Here is a 20,928-nt window from a genome sequence, read left to right as displayed (position 1 = left end):
GGGCTACATCTGTGTAGGGTGCTAGTTTATCTCCAGCAATGGTCATTGGTTGGAGTATCAGTCTCAAAAAAGACCCCTGTGCCCATGTTTTTGGTTCTGTTCTCTCCTTGTGGAGCTCCTGTCCTCTCCAGGTCTTATTATTTCCTACTTCTTTCATGAAATTCCCTGCACTGTGCCCAAAAGTTGGCCATAAGTCTCAGCATCTGCTTTGATACCCTGCAGGGTAGCACCTATCAGAGGCCCTCTGTGGCAGGCTCCTGTACTTTTCCCTGTTTTCTCCTTCCAGTGTCCATCCTCTTTGCATTTCTGTATGGGGTTTGAGCATTTAGCAAGAGACCTAATTCTTGATTAGATTCTTTAGGTGTACAGATTTAAAAGGTTTATCCTATATTATATTTCTAATATCCACTTATGAGTGAGTATATACCCTGTGTGCCATTTTGCTTCAGGGATAGCTCACTCAGAATGATGTTTTCTAGTTCCCACCATTTACCTGCGAATTTCATGATTTCCTTGTTTTTTATTGCTCAGTAATATTCCATTGTGTAAATGTACCACAATTTCTGTATCCATTCCTCAACTGAGGGGCATCTGGGCTGTTTCCAGCTTCTGGTTATTGCAAATAAAGCTGCTACAAACATGGTTGAGCAGATGTCCTTGTTGTATACTTGAGCATCTTTTGGATATATGTCTAGCAGGGGTATAGCTGGATCTTGAGGAAGCGCTATTCCTAATTGTATGAGAAAGCATCAGATTGATTTCCAAAGTGGTTGTATACTGTTGCTCTATAATACAGCTTGGGATCAGAAATGGAGATACCTCCAGAATATCTTTTATTATACAGGATTGTTTTAACAATTCTGGGTTTTTTGTTATTCCATATGAAGTTGAGAATTTTTCTTTCCAGGTCTGTAAAGAATTGTGTTGGAAATTTGATGGGAATTGCATTGAGTCTGTAGATTGCTTTGGCAGAATGGCCATTTTTACTATGTTAATCTTGCCAAGGCATGAGCATGTGAGATATTTCCATCTTCTGATACCTTCTTCTAATTTTTTCTTCAGAGACTGGAAATTTTTTTCATACGAGTCTTTGACTTGCTTGGTTAGGGTTACACAAAGGTACTTTAGGTCCTTTGTTGCTATTGTGAAGAGTGTTGATTCCCTAATTTCTTTCTCAGCCCTTTTGTCTTTTGTATACAGTATGGCTATTGATTTTTTTTTTAGTTAATTTTGTATCCAGCCACTTTGCTGAATGTGTTTATCAGTTGTAAGGGATCCCTGGTAGAGTTTTTGGGGTGACTCAGGTATACTATCATATCATCTGCAAATAGTGATACTTTGACTTCTTCCTTTCAAAACTGAATACCCCTTGATCTCCTTTAATTGTCTTATTGCTCTTGCAAGGACTTCCAGAACTATGTTGAAGAGATATGGAGAGAGTGGGCAGCCTTACCTTGTCCCTGATTTGAGTGGGACTGATTTAAGTTTCTCTCCATTGAATTTGATATTAGCTATAGGCTTGCTGTATTTTGCATTTACTATGTTTATGTATGTACCTTGTACCCCTGATCTCTCCAAGACTTTAAACATGAATGGATGTTGGATTTTGTCAAATACTTTTTCAGCATCTAAGGAGATTATCATGCGGTTTTTCACCTTCCGTTTGTTCTTATGATGGATCACATTCATGGATTTCCATATATTGAACCACCCCTGCATGCCTCGGATGAAGCCTATTTGGTCATAGTGGATTTTATCTTTGATGTGTTCTTGTATTCGGTTTGGAAGTATTTTTGTTAAGTATTTTAAGAGATTGGCCTGAAATTCTCTTTCTTTGTTGGGTCTTTGTGAGGTTTATATACTAAGGTGACTATGGCTTCATAGAATGAGTTTGGTAATGTTCCATTGGTTTCCATTTTGTAGAATAGTTTGAAGAGTATTGGTGTTAGCTCTTCTTTGAAAAGTCTGGTAGAATTCTGGGCTGAAACCATCTGGCCCGGGGCTTTTTTTTACATGGGAGACTTTTGATGATGGCTTCTATTTCCTTAGGGGATAAAGGATTATTTAATTGATTTAACTGATCTTGATTCAGCTTTAGCAAGTGGAATCAATCAAGAAAATTGTCTATTTCATTTAGATTTTCAAATTTTGTGGCATACAAGCTTTTGAAGTAAGACCTAATGATTGGATTTCTTCAGTGTCTGTGGTTATGTCCCTCTTTTCATTTCTGATTTTATTGATTTGGATAATGTCTCTCTGCCTTTTAGTTAGTTTGGGTAAGAGTTTGTCTATCTTGTTGATTTTCTCAAAGAACCAGCTCTTGGTTTCATTGATTCTTTGAATTGTTTTGTTTCTAATTTATTGATTTCATCTTGAGTTTGATTATTTTCAACCATCTACTCCTTTTTGGTGTGTCTGCTTCTCTTTTATCTAGGGTTTTAGGTGAGCCATTAAGTTGCTTGAATGAGATATTTCAAATTTCTTCTTGAAGGCACTTAGAGCTATGAACTTTCCTCTTAGCACTGCTTTCATTGTGTCCCATAAGTTTGGGTATGTTGTGCCTTCATTTTCATTGAATTCTAGGAAGACTCTAATTTCTTTATTTCTTCTCTGACCCAGCTGTCATTTAGTAACAAGTTGTTCAGTTTCCATGTCTGTGTAGGCTCTTTGCTATTTCTGTTGTTGAGGTCCAAATTTAGTCCATGGTGATCAGGTAGGATACAAATGATTATTTCAATCTTCTTGTATCTGTTGAGTCTTGCTTTGTGACCAACAATATGGTCTATTTTGGATTAGGTTCCATGACGTGCTGAGAAGAAGGTAAATTCTTTTGTGTTTGGGTGAAAGTTTCTCTAGATGTCTGTTAGGTCCATTTGATTCATGGCCTCTGTTAGAGAAATTGTTTCTTTGTTTAATTTCTGTTTTTTTGACCTGTCCTTTGTTGAGAGTGGGGTGTTGAAGTCTGCCACTACTAATGTGTGGGGATCTATGTGTGGTTTAAGTTTTATTAAAGTTTCTTTTACAAATGAGTGTGCCCTTGTATTGAGGGCATAGATTTTCAGGATTGTGATATCTTCCTGGTGGAATTTTCCCTTGATGAGTAGGAAGTGTCTTTCCCCATCTCTTTTTATTAATTTTGGTTGAAAGTCTATTTTATCAGACATTAGAATGGCTACTCCTGCTTGTATTCTTGGGTCCATTCATTTGGAAAACTGTCTTCCAGCCCTTTACTCTCAGGTAATGTCTATCTATGTGACTTAGGTGTTTCTTGTATGCAACAGATTGTTGGGTCTTGTTTATGCATCCATTCTGTTAATCTGTGTCTTTTTATTGGAGAGTTGAGTCAATTGATGTTGAGAGAGATTAATGACCAGTGGCTGTTATATCCTTTGATTTTTATGTTGGCTATGGTTAGTATGTTTGTGTGCTTGGCTACTTTCTGTTTCGCTGTTATGTGGTTATTTATTTCCTGTGTTTATTTCTTGAAAGTAGTTACTTTTCTTGTTTGTATTTTTCCTTCTAGTGTCTTCTGTAATGCTGGATTTGTGTGGGAGTATTGTTGAAATTTGTATTTGTTGTTGAATATCTTGTTTTCTCCATCTATGAGGACTGAGAGTTTTGCTGGTTATAGTAGCCTGGGATGACATCTGTGTTCTCTTAGGGTCTGCATGATATCTGTCCAGGCCCTTCTGGCTTTCATATTCTCTGTTGAGAAGTCAGGTGTGATTCTGATGGGTTTACCATTATATGTTACTTGGTCTTTTTCCCTTGTAGCTTTTAGTATTTTTTTCTTTGTTCTGTATGCTTACTGTTTTGATTATTATGTGGCAGAAGGATTTTCTTTTCTGGTCTATTTTATTGGTTGTTCTGTAGGCTTCTTGTATTCTTATAGGCCTCTCCTTTACGTTGGAGAAATTTTCTTCAATATTTGTTGAAAATATTTTCTGGGCCTTGGAGGATGGAATCTTCTTTTTCCTCTATTCCTATTATTCTTAGATTTAGTCTTTTTATGTTGTCTTGGACTTCTTGGATGGTTTGTATCAGGAATTTTTTAGGTTTATCATTTTGTTTGACTGATACATCAATTTCTTCCATTGTATCTTCCACACCAGAGATTCTTTCTTCCATCTCTTGTACTCTGTTGGTTATGCTTACCTCTGTAGTTCCTGTTTTCTTTCCTAGGTTCCTTCTCTCCCTGATTTCCTACATTTCTGTTTTCTTTAATTTTTCTAATTCTATCTTCAGATATTGAACTGTTTTGTTGATTTCCTTCACCTGTGTGACTGTATTTTCCTGTTTTTCCTTCAATTCCTTCAGGTGTTTGTTTGAACATTCCTCTTTTTCTTTTCTTTTTTTTTTTTTCAGTGATATAATCATTTCCTCTCTGAAAGCCACAAACTCTTTAGCTGCATCTTCATGTATTTCTTTACGGATGGCCAGACTCTGTTTTTCTCTATCTTTCTCTAATTCTTTATGCATTTAATTTGCTCCCTCAAGTAACCTCTTCATAAGCATAGATGCAAGATCATCTTCTTGAATTTCACTTATGTTAGGGTGTCCAGGGCAACTTGCCCCTGGATAACTGGGTTCTTGAAATGCCATATTGCTTTGCCTTTTGTTGGTTGTATTTTTACGCTGTCCTCTATCCATCTGGGTATCTCAGGTGTTGTCTGTTAATTTTGTGCCTGCTGGGTCCTAGGGTGGGGAGAATCTACTTGGTAGGGTTCTGAAGGAGATCTCCTCAGCTTTTTGGGTATGGGCAACTGAATGGTGGTGCTTCTCAGGAACTGTCACAGTTCCCCTCAGGCATACGGACCTGTGTGGTAACTGTGTTCAGGAAGGCTCTCCTCTCATCAGGAAGTCCTGTGGATGGTTGTCCTGCTGCTGTGTTTTTAGCTCTAAGTTTAGTGAGCTTCAGCTGCTATTCTTAAGGTGTATTTTTGGGGTGCAGCCCTCTTGAAGAACCAGAGAGTCCTGCAGTTTTGTCAGTTTAGCTAGGGATAACTGGTCGCAACTAGGACCAGTATCTGAGGGCTGCTCTAATGGTTCTCAGGCTTTGTAGGTCTAAGGATGCAGCTGCATGCCTCTATGCACTAGCAGTAATCAATGTCTGGAGAGCAGGGCACTCATGCCTGCAGTAGAAGGTTAGAGCCTAGAGTCTGGGTGAACCCAGAAAGACTTCTGGAGCTGGGTGTCCTGAGTGTTGGACCTAATGATCATCCCCTCTACACACTATGGGATTTCCTCCTGGCAGGGACACCCAAACTGTGCTTTGGGGCCTGCCTTTCTATCTGGAATGGCGAGTAGAACATGTTGGCATAGGCGCATGGCTCTGCCTGCTGGCGATTGGGAGACTGGGAGTCTACCAAAACTGTAGCTTTTCTGTAGAACTTTTCAGGGGAGGGGGGAGGATGTCAGCTGAGTGCTCTGAGATTAGACCTGCTGTTCCTCTCTCTGTGGGTCACCTGACAGAGAAACTCAGTCTCTGGAGCCCTGGTGGCTACAGTTGTATCTGGGGCAGTGAGTCAGGCACGCATGTAGGACTTTGTGCTGGTGCCTGTGTCCCTGGATCTGGGCTGGCTGCTGGGCCCCTCCTGGACCCCAGGTCTTTTCCAGGGATTGTCTGGGTGACCTAAGGAAGGTCCCGATTGTTTCCTGCCCAGTGGGGTTTTCTCTTTACTGGAAATCTGTCTCTCTTGTTGTGGGACCCGTAGTTCAGTCTGAGACAGTGATCAGAGAATGCTGGCATGTGACTCTGGGCTGGCAACCAAGTGCCTGTTGGAACCAGGACCTCTTCCGCAATTTAATTTGGGTGAGCTGAAGCTGATTGAATCCCACACTGTGGGGTATCCTCTTACCTGGGAAACACAGGTCGCTGGTGTTTTAGGACCAAGAATTCTGTCTGCTGGTCACTGTGCAGATCCAGCTGTGTTGCTGGTCAGAGTGTCCTCCCAGCGCCGCCAACTTGGATCCCCCTAACATTTGAATCTTAATTATTTTAGATTTATTTTCATATTATTCTCAATTTGCTTAGTATTTTGAATTTTATGTTCATTAAGGGAATTTGAATGCAAATTAAGCTCAGAGGGTCTAATTCTCCATTTCCTACTTCCAGAAAGCATTTGACATCCTAATTTCCTTACAGTTTGGATATAGTTTATGAAGGCTATTATTTGGGCCATAGAAAAGTATTTTTTCATGAATTCAATTTTATTTCATTTGTTATTTTAAAATTATTTTTATTAAAATGTGATTGCATAATTTCACACTTCCTTTTTCCTCCCTCCAGTTCCTCCCATGTTACCTTCTACTCCCTTTCAAATTCTTGGCCTCTTTTTCTTTGATCTTTATTGTTTTACATACATGCACACACACAAGATATAGACATAGTGATCTACTGCTTATTCCTTCTGTATATATACATATGTTCCTTATGTAGTATGACTTCAGGGCTAACCACATAGGATTAGATAACCTGTTAGGAAGTTCAATCCTGGGGAGACTAACTCCACATGCCTCAGTATTTGTTAGTTACCTGTGCTCGTTGTTTCTGGTGTGGCTTCATGAACTTTCCCTTAATATATTTGTTAGTTGGTACTGCCATTATTCAGGTCTTGTTTAGGCAGGTATATTGTAGCAGTATCATGAGTGTAGGAAACAGAATCTCACAACAGAATTCCGGGACCACATTCACAGACTTTCTGTCTGCTCTTTTTCTGTGTTATCTGTGCCTCTGTCCAAACTGTGTTCCATTGTCAGCAATGGAAATTTACTTTTATCCTATGGGAAGCCACCAATAGCAGCAGAAATATCATTTCTTTTTGGGGAACATCTTAGCCTATGTTGATCAGAGATTTAAAAAGAAGATTCTTATGTCTGGTATTGGTGATTTTGTTATTAGACTATGGCTCTTGCAGAGAGCATTTCCAGTCCAAATGGCATAATTTCATTCATATACATATAACAACCATAACAACAACAGTAACAAAAATCAGCTTTTCTTTACAGCTGAAAAGTAGTCCATTGTGTATATGTATCATATTACCATTCACTATTCATCTGTTGAAGGATATTCATATTGATCCCATTTCCTAGATATTGTTGATATGATGGCAATGGGCATTACTGGGGAGACAAATGCAGAGTCTTTGGTCATATGCCAAGGAGAAGTAGAACAAGGTCATGCAACAGATCTCTTTTTAGCTTTTTTAAGATTATCCATTCTGATATCCAGAATGCTGCAGTAGTTTACATTCCTACCAACAGTGAATTAAGGTTTTCCTTTTTCATAAACTTAACATAATTTGTTGTAAGCTATTTTGTTGATCTTAACTACTTTTACTAGATTGTGGTAAAATCTCAAATTACTTTTAACTGGCATTTCTTTAATTGCTAAAATTAATGGACACCTTTTGAATTGTGTCTATAATAAGATGGTTCTTCTACTATTATTGAAAAGCACAATCCTCAACAAGCATTAAGTTTCAATCCCTTTAACTTGCTAAAATATTTCTTTTGTTTTTGTTGGGCAGAGTTGTTCTTATGTTCTTTCTTATCTTTACAATCCAGTGGCAAGTGTTTCAGGACTAAGTTTAGAGAGTAATCATGAACATATAAAAGATAATAAAAGGGCAGATGTGGAAAGCAGATAATGCTCTGAGTAAATGTATGTTATTGACATAAGCACATATATATCAAGGATCCCAATGCCACAGACCTACAGGAATGGTAGTCTTAACCAGGTCAGGATTAGAGAAATGTCAAAGCCTTCCACCAGTCAGGTTATAAATGTTAAGAGAGTACACAGAAAATATAAGCTGCAGCTTACTGTCTTGAATATTTACAGCCTGAGCTTGACCCCTTACAGAAACCTCCAAAATACTGCTTCACCCCCAAACTATTGTACTTCCATGAAAAAGAATCTGAGTTTCTGGATTATAGTAGGTACCTTCCATCAGAATGAACACAGCCTAATAGATCCCAGCTTTTCTGAATATGTGTCTGTCATTTCTATATTCCAAAAGTCGAGTTTACAATACCAGGCAATACTGGACATGGCACTCACCCTCCTTAACTGAGAAAAAAACATCTGCTTAAAGCAAAGACCTAATGAGGTGGTTTTTGTTTTCTTTTCTTTTCTTTTTTCTATTCTTTTCTTTTCTTTTCCTGCTAGTAGGGCCCTGTTTGTATATGGATGGGTCTGACAAGTTAAAGGCCAGACCAGGGTGTGTTTACCACAAACTTGTGAAATTATTAGCCTTCCTGTCTTTGCTCAAATCAACTAACCCTAAATTTGTCGAGCAAGAACACCCTCAAAGACCCTAAAAATCCTTCCAAGTTTAAGAAGAAACTCAGCTTTGACATCATTAGCTCCCTCACCCCCTGCTTTGCAGAGGATCTTTCTGTGTTCTTTGCTGTATGTGGGTATATCCTAGCTCCTAATAAACACCTTCCTTTACTGACTCACTCTGTCTGCTTCTGCCTTCTGTGTCTGAATTTTCTCCAACTGGTACCTGTTGTAGTTGACATTTTTTCCTGCCTTTTAATTCTGGAATTGGCAGAGAGAATGAATCAGATTGAGGATGCTAGACAGTAACAATCTGGGAAAAGGGAGCATTATTTGAGGAACTGCTTTGTTCAGATTACCTGATGATTGATATGGGTGGATGGTACCACCTCTAGGAAGGTAGTTATGGGGTATATAAGAAAGCAGCCTGAGAAAACTATAAGGAATAAATGAGTAATCTATGTTTTTCTCTGGTCTATGATTCAATTTCTTTTTGAATGATCTTGCCTCATGTTCCTACACTAACTTCTCTCCATGATAGACTGTGACCTGAGAGTTCAAAGATGAAACAAACCCTTTCTTCTCCAAGTTTCTTTGGTCATGATGTTTATCAAAGTAATAAAATGCTAGCTAAAATAAACAAGTCAAACAAATGTATTAATAAACTCAAAATGTCCTTAGACAACATAATCCAATAGCTAAGAACATAAGTAAATAAAATATAAAACATATACAAAATTAAATATATTCCCTACAGCATATCCATAATAGCAAAGTCAAAAGGTCACAACCTGAATGTCTAATGTGAGGAAACTAAATGACAGCTAACTGTACATCCTATTGACCTGCCATAAGCTCTCTGGGATCTTTGATTATATCAACTATCTGTTGCTATAATTTTTTAGAGTGCTGAGAGCTTTCTCTATAGTACTTCTGTTTCTATCTCTTCACTTAAGGACAATCTCTTGCCCACAGAAAAGCAAGAAAACAAATATTGGGGCTGGGGGACAACCATGAAAAATGTATGTGTGGGTTCACAGACAGTAGCAGGTTTCTCAGTCTCCACCAGGGCTACACCTAGCTGTTCAGTGGAGACTATCTCATGATATACAATCTTCTTTAACCACTTCGCCATTTGTCAACTGTGGTTGCTAAAATCACCTCTAAAGAAATTACATGTCCTGAAATCTTTGCCTCATGTTTGATTTTGGAAAGATGAAAACATGAAATTAGTTCTGTGCATAAGTTAGTATGAAGTGGTTGAAATGAATGTTGTTGTGACAGAATCATCATGCTGTTTCTAGCTGAGTTTTCACTGACAGCCTTGGGCAGAAAACCAAGACACAGTGCATTCAGTGTGTGACTTTTCCTGGGAAGACACGCACACATATATCTACTCACCCCAGAAAGGGAGCCCTCTATAGACTATAGTCACAATCCATTAATGTATGATGTAGTGAATCAATGAGGGTTTCTGTTGTTTTGTCAGTTTTGTTTGTTTGTTAGAGTATAGGTAGGAGGTTACTTACAAGGAGCAGGGGTAACTCAAAAGAAACTGCAGCACCAGAAAGCCCATCCCAATATGAGGGTCCACTCCCAAATACCTGCATGCCTGGAGCTCTCTACGCAGCTTACCAACATCTCTCAATTCAAACATATTTGTTTCCTGCCGAAGCTTGTGTTAATATTTAGGCAGCCTGTTTCTGGGTTACCTAGCAACCTATAATGTCATCATGTGGCCACTGTCAGGTGCAGACCTGGTTAAGTTGTTCCATAAAAGGATCAACCTGCCACTTTGTTGCTCTCTTGCTCCCTCCCCTTTCTCTGTCAGGGAAACTTCATCCCTCTACCTTATCATGTCTCTTTCTCTCTCTCTTCATCTCCATCTAATAAACTTCTTACATATAAAATTTGTTGTGCACATCTTCATTTCATTGGTCCTTACATTGGTGTGTTTGGCCAGGAAGGACTCTCCTGGTAGTACCTGGTCTGGCCATGCCAGGATACCTTTAATCAGACCATGATGCCCGCAACAGATTTATTTTTCTGTTCTACCTTTCCCTAACCACTACTCAACTATATGACTTAAAACCTATACTTTCTTTTAACTGCCCTGACCTTACTGTGCACGCCTGTCCCTCTGCTTGCAGCTGCCAGACTCAGAGTCCTGCCATGTGCTCTGAGCACAGGGGACATGACAGACACTCACGCTGTGCCAAAATCAGTTTGGGGAAACTAAAACACTCACGACAGATGCCGAAACTGTCACTTCAGACAAAGACACAGCCTGCTTCTAAACTATTGCTGTTAGGTAAGCAATTGCTGTGGACCCTGCACACACAGAGATGGCTTTAGGTTGCACCGCTACCTCAGGTCCCACAGGTGAGCTTTTAAAGCTCTCAGAGAATGCCTGCCATGAAAGGCTGGTTTGCAGAGGAGGGTTTTCAGTTGTGCAGACCTCTGATCAGCCATGCCATTCACACACAGAGAGTTTTGAATCAGTCTGGAATAGCCATCTCACCCACAAGCACCTGGTCTCACTGTGCCGCTATGGCCACCCACCACATACGACTAGCTGCCATGTTGATTTTGAGATAAGGATTTCACTGTCATGGTTTCACATGGTTTCACATGTTGATTTTGAGATAACGACTTCACTGTCATGGTTTCACATGGTTTCACCACTTTCTTAACAATCAATGATTGGCATCCATCTTGGTTATGAAAGAAAGAAGGAAAGAAAGAAAGAAAGAAAGAAAGAAAGAAAGAAAGAAAGAAAGAAAGAAAGAAAGAAAGAAAGAAAGAAAGAAAGAAAGAAGAAAGAAAGAGAAAAAGAGAGAAAGAAAGAGAGAGAGAAAGGAAGGAAGGAAGGAAAACACTGTGGTTCTCCCCACTGCCAGCTGCTTTTGCTACTTTGTTCCTGACTCACTGTTTCTGAAGCTGCAAAACTGCAGTCTCTTGTTGACCCTACAAGGCCATTGCCTACCTCCATTCTGTCCCTATCCTTTCCCACAGATAAGATTCCCTTTACAAGAACTCAGTCTTGCTTCTGATAAAGCCCTCGTACCAGGGCTTAGTGGAGCTAAGCCTATTATCTGTGCTGCTATTTGGTTGACAAACCACTAGCCACATGGTCCATTTCCATTTTCCCTTTCTCATTTGCAGGAATGGCCTCCTCATATTCTCTTCTCTTGGGGAAACCTCTGGCGTCTACACCTATATTTGCCCTACTCAAATGTCTAATATCCAGTAATATCCAGTAATCCTAAGAGTGATCCGTGAAGTAAAAAACAATTCCCTATTTCTCTTTTCTCAAAGTCTTCTCTGTTTCTCTCTGACTACTATCTCACTAAATATACTCTCTGGTTTCTTTTTAAACTCTCAAAAAAAAATCTTAAAAATTAAACTGTAAACCTTAAGATGACCACGTGGTATGAACTATTTTAACCATAATTAATTCTCTGTTTATTTGATCTTCTTTTAGACTACAATAGCAACAAGTCTCATTTTTAAATTGGTATATATTGTTATAAAAACTCAAAGTTACATTTAGCAATAAATATGATTCAACCCTGGTTCAAAATAATTTTTATATAATACTGAAATTTCAAAGTTATAAAGGTCTATTCAATTAAAGCTAATTTAAAATGTACATCTAACTGCTTTTGTCTTTATCAGTTTCAAAATTAATAAGTGTCGTTTCTTCTGCCATGAGCTGTCTATGATCCAGACTCACCTCTAGGCTCTCTGCATAATAGGTCTGCTATACTAAATTCAAATGTAATTTTAAAATTGCTTTACACTGTTCTACTGTATTGTTGTTTTTAAAACTCATAACTCAGGGGCTATTACATATAAGTTTTTACCAATACTCTAAATTAAGATCTATTAATTTTAAAGGCATTTATTTACTTAAAAGCTTGATCACTATCCAAATGTTAAAATATTCTTGGTCCTTGGGGGTGACTGGTAAAGACATGATGTCCTGATTTTTGTTGGATGTGTTCTTATTCTGACCTCTAGCCATCTGAAAAAAAAGAATCTTGGTCTTGTTTTCTAAAAATGGTAATATTACTAATCTATAGAATAGCCTTAGACTTTTATAATCTATGAACTTTTTATATATTAAATCATACAGGAAACTGTTATGCTCTCACTTTAATGGACTATGTTTATGACTTTTAAGGCTCCAACTTAACAGGGACAAAACCTACAGTCCTAGTATTTAATGGTTAACAAATACAAATTAATATTTCAGTCATCTTATAGATAATCAAGTCCTTTAATGTGTTCAAAAATATATTTATAGTCCTACAGATGCAAACATGGACTCACTGTCATCTTTAATTAACAGCTCAGGATGGTCCCTCAGTCACCATACAGGAGTTGGTAAAAATAATAAGAGAAGAGTCCTCTTAGTAGGCTCATTTACAGCAAAAACTATGGTCCAAACCTTGGCTACTGTTCTGAGGCGATTGGCAGTCCTGAACAAAAAAAAAAAAAAAAAAACAAAAAAACAAAAAAAACAAGAGGTCTGCAATGCCCCATCCCTCCAGGGTATAGCTAAAAGTCAGCTCCACTGGGCTGCATTTGAAACAGCTGCCTCAACAAGCCATACTACCTGCTGGCAGACTGGCTTCTGTAAAGTCAAAATGCACCATGGAAGCTTGTCCTCTTGCCCAACCTTGGAGGTTCAACCAACACAAGAGCCATATAGACTTCCAGCCTTTGAACTCCTTTGGCTGGCAGAGGAGAAATGGCTCCTAAATTCAGCAACCCCCACCACCATCGCCCAGCCCAGGGTAACGTTGCAGGTCTGTTTTGGTCTCACATTCAGGCCCCGTGAACATATTGCAACTTCAGTCTTGAGAGAATTTAGATGCCTTCTCCATTCTCTTCATATGCAGGAAACCAGGCCTTAAGCCTGAGTCCTAGAGTTGCTATTGTCAGGCCTAGACACAATATGCCTTGTTGCCAGACTGAAGAAACAGGCCTCAAATGTAACCTTTTATCATCCCTTTAGCTAAAGGACAATAAATGTTCATAGCAGTCTCACCTATGTCTCATGGTAAATAACTAGAAACAAAGCCCTAAGAAAAATGTTGTTCGAGGGTCTAAGAAAGTGCTTTAAGGTTGGTAAATGCAAGTTATAAAGGTTGCAAGGTCTAAGGTGATTTAAGGTATTCTATACAGGTAAAATGCTTAATATTTCCTCCTGTTGCTATACTACTGTTATAGTGACTGTCCAGAGCTTTGACCTTTATCAATAGAGCTCTGATTTATTAATCTAACTCTAATACAAAATCATTCTACCATACCACCACCCACTGTTATGGTTCCAAGGTCAAGATTTTAAATCTCCGTAATGTATAATGTGTAATAATCTAAAGGTTAAGATCAAATGAGCTTTTGTCCCTTCTACTTCATGAAAGGTTTCTGCCTTTTCAGAACTCACCTTAAAGAATGTTTATGCTGTTAACACAAATGTCTATGGCCTTTTCTACAATGTGTATTTCAGTACACATTACAATTGTGATGCTAACATGTATAATATTTTAATCTCCTTTGTAAAACTTAAAAGTAATTCTTGTAAGGTGCAGGAAATAAACCTGAATCTACCTCTCATGTCAATTGTGCTCCAGAGAGGTACTGCACCTATTGTCTATCTCAGAGGGTGAGATTGCTCGTCTTTCCCTGGTCTTGGATTTCCCTTTCCTAGCTACTTGGTTACTACACTGGTACAACCAACACTGGCTGATTGGTGAGTCTTCCCTTCTGGTTGGCATCAATTCCTGGCTACTTGATTGCTAAATTCATACACCCAACACCAGCCGACTGGTGAGTCTTTACTTCTGGTTGGCGCAAATGTGTCCTACCGCTCTTGCCAACCTACATCCAAACCCTTCATCTAGGACCTCCTTCTTCCTTAGGTAAGACTTTCCTTTATCAGCATGGTTTCTCTCTCTCCACCTCTCACTTATCTATGAAAATCCTAGCACTAGGTAAACTGTGTCTGCTATGGACAACTCTTGGCCAACACTGATAAGCTGTTGGAACAGACTGTACAAATCTACTGAGTCAAACCTTGCTCTTGGGACACCTTGACAGGTCACTGACTCCTACCTGCCCAATGTGAATAGTCCATCCAACCATCCTGGGATGTCTTCTAGAGAATTTCAGATTTCTACACCTAGTGTCTTCTTTAAGGGCCTCTAAGCTTCCACACTCCTGTACCAAACTTGACCTTGATTTCCTAATATGACAGATCCAAAGCAAAACCATTTTAATTACTGTCAGTGACTGGGTAAATGGAAGCTCCCTCAGGTAAATGGAGGTCCCCATGTTCAAGTCTCTTTGATCCAAACTTTTCACTTCTTTTTGCTCTCCCAAAGTTTTAAAAGTTTTTAAAATTTTTTCTCCATAACCTACTTAACTTTGTCTTTTGCCAATAAATATGTTCTAGTATCCTGCCAGACCCATGTGTTTCCTACATCCACAAGAGCACCAAAGCAGCTACCACACATGTTCCAGTCTGACCACACAGACTTCATCAAGCTGGACCTGCACTTTCCCTTCCAGCCATGGATGTTCTCACAGACCCTGCAACAAAACAGCCTGTTCTTCCTGGACTTGGCCAGCATTTCAGCCTTTTGACACTCCTACAGTGCCCCAAGTGTCAGCAAGAAGTAGCCAAAAGAGAATAATAAGTTAATACACCTGTTATTTACTTATTACTAACAAAAGGCTGGAATGATGTGATTCAGGATCAGGACAAGTAGCTCCAGGTACTCCCAGCATTCCTCAGTCCCTACCTGCTACCTTGCAACCCTCTACCCTGAACTTTCCAGGGCAGGTGCTTTCCCCTCCTCCTCTTGACCATGAAATCTGGACATTTGTTGCTATTATTTATTTTCTCTCTCGCTCACCCTTTTGCATGGCAATCAAGAGCTGCTTCAAATGAACCTACATTTATATACTTTAACTTGCCTTACATGAGAAGCAGCCCAAGCTCCTCGTTTTTTAATTATAGAAAAGGGTGGAATGTTAGTATTTAGGTAGCCTGCTTCTGGGTTGCCTAACAACCTGTTATGTCATCATGTGTTACCTGCGAGGTGTCACACATGACAGGAGTGGTTAAGTTTCTCCTTAAAAGTATCAACCCTAAAAAGGAGGGGAAAGATGGCGGCAAAGGGAGGACTCTCATTCTGAGGAGCAACACAGCAGGATTGGCACAGTGACCAGCAATCAGAACTCTCGGCCATAAAACACAAGTGATTCTGTTTCCCAGGTGAGAGGATACCCCACGGTGGGGGATTCAATCAGCTTTAACTCACCTGGCTAAACCTCGGAAGAGATCCTGGTTCCGCCAGGCGCTTGGTCCCCAGCCCAGAGTTACACCCCAGCGTGATCTGGTCACTGTCGCAGACTGAACTGTGGGCCCACAACACCACAGACTGGATTTTCCAGTCGAGAGATAACCCCACGGAGCAGGAAACAATTGGGACCAACCTCAGGTCACCCAGACATTCCCTGGAAAAGACTCTAGTTCCGTGGGTGCCCCAGGAGCCAGCTCAGAGCCAGAGCCGGAACCCAGGTGCCTGCACGGAGCCCTGCCTGCACGCCTGATTCGCCGCCTCAGATAGAACAGTGGGCACCAGGGCACCAGAGACTCCGTTTCACTGTCAGGTGCAAACCCACAGGGAGGAAAACAGCTGGTCTATTCTCAGAGCACTCAGCCGACACCCCCACCCCGAAAAGATCTAGGGAAAATTACCCAGTTTAGGGAGCCGCCAAGGCTCTGAAAGGCCAGAAAGGCAGAGCCACAAGCAGGCATCTGTGCCTGTGGGTTCAAACTCTCCACCCCAGACAGAACAGTGGTCCCCAAAGCAAAGACTGGGTGTCTTTGGCAGGAGGAAACCCCCAGCGGAGGGGATCATCAGCTCTAACGCTTAGGACACCCAGCACCAAAAGACTCCCTGGATTCATGCAGACTCGAGGCTCTAATGCAGGCAGGAGCACTGTGCTCAGCCGCCATTATTGAGTTCCCCTAGGGCACTGGGACACACAGCTGCATCCTCAGACCTACAAAAACCAGAGAGCCATTACAGCAGCCCTCAGATACTGTGCCAACGATCAAGCAGTTATCCCTAGCTAGACTGAAAAAACTGTGGGAATCCCTGGTCCTTCAAAAGGGCTGCACCCACAGCGTCTGGACCAGAGCAGTACCTGCAGCCGCCATCACAGACAGGGACACACAGCTTCTGATCCAGAGTGAGGCACCCAGCCTCCAGACCAGAGCAGTGCCCCCAGGCGCCAACTCAACCTAGGTGCACATTCTCCAGGCCCAGAGCTGAGCACTCAGCCTCTGGCCCAGAGACTTGCTGAGTGCACCTCTCACTTTCCTGGACAGAACTGTGGCCCCAGGATAACAGACTGAGTTTCCCTGTTCAGAGAAAACCCCACAGCTAGGGAATCAGCAGGTTCTTCAAGAGGACTGTACCTGAAAATTTAGTGAGCAGCAGCACACTAAAAAGAAACCCAGCAGTGGGGCAGCTGTCTTGAGAACTTCTATGGGTAAGAGGAGATCCTCCCCTGCCTAACAAAGACCACAGCTACTACTCAGGGCTATAAACCTGAGGTGAGCAGTGGCAATACCTGAGAAACACTGGCCATACAGTGACCATAACCAAAAAGCAGAGGAGGACTCCTTCAGGAAAAATCATCTTCCGGCCAAGGGGATTCTTCCTACCTCAGGACTCCAGGAAGCACAGAAACTAACAGCCAACACCTAAATCAGCCCAATGGGTAGAGGTCAGCGTAAAAGCTCAACTAACAAAAGACAGAGCAATATGGCATCTCCAGAACCCAGCCATCCATGGGCAAACAGCCCTGGACAACGCAGCATAATAGAAAATCAAGAATAAATACATCTATGCTGATGAAGAGGATAATAGAGAAAACAAATAAAATACGTAAAGAATTAGAGGAAGATAAAACCAAACAGATCATGGCTATCCATAAAGAAATGGAGGAAGTTGGAGAGAGACGGGGCCAAGATGGCGACTAGCACACACAGTTTCTGAGCTGTGGAATTGCTAACCATCTGAGTTGGTGCGTGGAAGGACCTCTAAATCAGGAAAACAACGGTGAGGCTTCCTAAACAACAGGGAAGGCGAAAACTTTGGTCTCGGGTCACCCAGAGACTTGTTTGGGGAAGGCAAGAAACGACCCTTTGATCTCGTGGCACTCCCCTCCCCAGACTGCCTTTCTCCTCAGCACAGCAGAATCATCTCTCTCTGCACAGAAGTAACTGCCTGGGATCTGCAGCGGCTGTGGCGGAGCTCCAAGCCCTTTAGCGGCAGGTGCCAGAAGTACCCATCTGGGAGTCCCAGATCCGCGTAGTGGCTGCACCATTCTCCCAGGGCCCAAGTCTGCTAGACGCCATACTAGCTCCACAGGATCGAGATCACTGACAGTACGGCCCGCCCAATCCCACAGTGATAGAAAATACGCTATATATTCACCAAAACCAGACAGAAATGCCACACAAGCTAGGCATACCAGGCGCTGGGAGAGCACAGTGAAGAGACCCCAGGACTTCCCAGAAAACATCTGGACCAGCAACCCAGTCTCCAGTTACAACGGGACTTTCTAACCTGGCGGTGGAGCAGCACTGAGCTGGCGGGGCACATCAGCCCTCCAGTTTAAGACTAACCAGGGCCAAACCAGAAAACAGAAAGTCTGTTTACCCCGATTCCTACTGACGTGACCACCTTGAAATCTCCAGCTGCAGCAAGACCTCATAACCTGGCAGTGACAGCAGCATAGAGCTGGCGGAACACATCAAAGAAGCAGGGCCAAACCAGAGAGCAGAGAGCCCAGATACCCTGATCTCTGCCAAGTGACCTGCCTGTAAGTGAGTGCACCCTTGAGAATCTGCAAATCCCCAGATCCTGGGTCTTTCTAAAACAGAAGCCAGGCATCGAACCCCCTCCCACCCATATACCCACTTTGGGAAACAGAGGGGCACTTGGGACATTGAAGTTCCTGTACTGTGGGTCTAATTGAGGAGTTAAGGCAGTTAATGCCAGAAATTGCACTGCGATCATCACTAGTGCCTGTGACATATACAGTGCAGAGCCTCTCCCACACACTCAAGGGTTCAACATTATCCATCACTCTGTCCCTTGAGATACACATCCATGCACACCTACACACACACAAACACACACACACACACACACACACACACACTTGCATTTGCCCCGTCTGCGCCTGCGTACTTTTCTCCCACAGGTACAGCTAGTCCTCAGCACACGCTAAGGACACGGGACCTCTCTCAGCTTGCTGAAGAACTCTCCAGATGCCAGAGAGAGACAGTACCAGTCTGATTTGCAGAATCCAAAAACAAACAGGGAAGGTTTCAGATAAGCCAATGGCCAGGGGTAAGCAAAAGAACACTTCCAACATAAATCAGGACATCATGACTTCACCAGGAAACCCAAAAACTCCAATTCATCAGAAGCACAGGAAAATGACCTTAAAGCCATGCTTACCCAATTATTTGAGGCTCATAAGGAGGAAATGAACAAATCTTTCAAAGAGTTGGCCAGTCAATTGGAGGTAAAGAAAGAAGAAATAGACAAAACCCTTAAAGAAACACAGGCAAACATAGCCAAACAAATAGAGGCACAAGTAGAGATAAAATTAGTGACATATAAAAAAGAAATGAACAAGGAAATAGAGACCATCGTAGAGAGACAGGAATCCAAATTCAAACAGATGAAAGAAATGGTGCAAGGCATGAAAACAGAATTAGAATCAATAAAGAAAACACAAACTGAGAAAACCCTTGAGCTGGAGAACTTGGAGAAAAGATCAGGAACCACAAAAGTAAGCATCACCAACAGAATACAAGAGATGGAAGAGAGAATCTCTGGAGCTGAAGACACACTTGCAGAAATTGATACTTCTCTCAAAGAAAAAGTAAAATCAGAAAAGTTCCAATCACAAAATATTCAAGAAATCAAGGATGCTATGAAAAGACAAAATCTAAGAATAATTGAAATTGATGAAAAAGAAGACGGCAGGCTCCAAGGTCCAGAAAATATTTTCAAGAAAATCATAGAAGAAAATTTTCCCAACTTAAAGAAAGAGATGTTTATACATATACAAGAAGCCTACAGAACTCCAAATAGACTAGACCAGAAAAGAAGCACATCACATCAAATCATAGTCAAAACACTAAATCTACAGAACAAAGAAAAGATATTAAAAGCAGCCAGGGAAAAAGGCCAAGTAACATATGAAGGTAGACCTATCAGAATCACAACGGACTTATCATCAGAAACTATGAAGGCCAGAAGGGCCTGGGCAAGTATCATGGAGACTCTAAGAGATCACAAATGTCAACCCAGACTACTAAACCCTGCAAAGCTTTCAATCAACATAGATGGAGAAAACAAAATATTCCATGACAAAACTAAATTTATCCAGTATCTACACAGCAAACCAACCCTACAGAAGGTACTAGAAGAAAAACTCCAATCCAACGAAAACAACTTCACCCAAGAAAACAGGGCATACAGATAATATCCCAACAAAAACGAAAGGAAAACAAGCAATGAAACAGGGTAAGATCACAGACTCCATTACAAAAGAAACTAACATTCATTGGTCACTACTATCTATCAATATGAATGGACTCAACTCCCCAATAAAAAGACACAGACTAACAGAATGGTTGCAGAAACAGGATCCATCATTCTGTTGAGTCCAAGAAACACACCTCTGCACCAAAGATAAACACCACCTCAAAGTAAAGGGCTGGAAAAATGTTTTTCAAGCAAATGGTTCCAGGAAACAAGCTGGAGTAGCCATCCTAATATCTTATAGAATAGACTTCCATCCAAAGTTAATTAAAAAGATAAGGAGGGCCACTATATTCTCATCAAAGGAAAAATCCACCAAGAGGACATCACAATCTTGAATATCTATGTCCCAAATACAAGAGCATCTACATTCATGAATGAAACATTATTAAAGCTTAAATCATACATTGATCCTAATACCTTAATAGTGGGAGACTTCAACACCCCACTCTCATCAAGGGACAAATCAACCAGACAGACACCAAATAGGGAAATAAAAGCACTCACAGAATCCCTAAATCAAATGGACCTAATAGACGTCTACAGATCTTTTCACCCAAACTCAAAAGAGTACACCTTCTTTTCAGCACCACATGGAACCTTCTCCAAAATAGACCATATGGTGGGTCACAAAGCAAGCCTCAACAGATACAAAAGGATTGAAATAATCCCTTGTATACTATCCGACCACCATGGACTAAAGCTGGATATCAACAACAACAGAAACAACAAAAACAAAAAAAAAAAAAAAAAAACGACATGCACATGGAAACTGAACAACTTACTACACAATGCCAGCTTGGTCAAGGAAGAAATAAAGAAAGAAATTAAAGACTTCCTAGAATTCAATGAAAATGAAGGCACAAAATACCCAAATTTATGGGACACCTTGAAAGCAGTGCTCAGAGGAAAATTTATAGCCTGCAAGAAGAAATTCGTAACATCACATACAAACAACTTAATGGCCAAAAAAAAAAAAAAAAAAAAAAA

The sequence above is a fragment of the Psammomys obesus genome, unplaced genomic scaffold (assembly GCF_907164565.1).
Source record: "Psammomys obesus unplaced genomic scaffold, mPsaObe1.curated_primary_1811, whole genome shotgun sequence".
NCBI lineage: Eukaryota > Metazoa > Chordata > Mammalia > Rodentia > Muridae > Psammomys > Psammomys obesus.
This window is presented reverse-complemented; position numbering follows the sequence as displayed.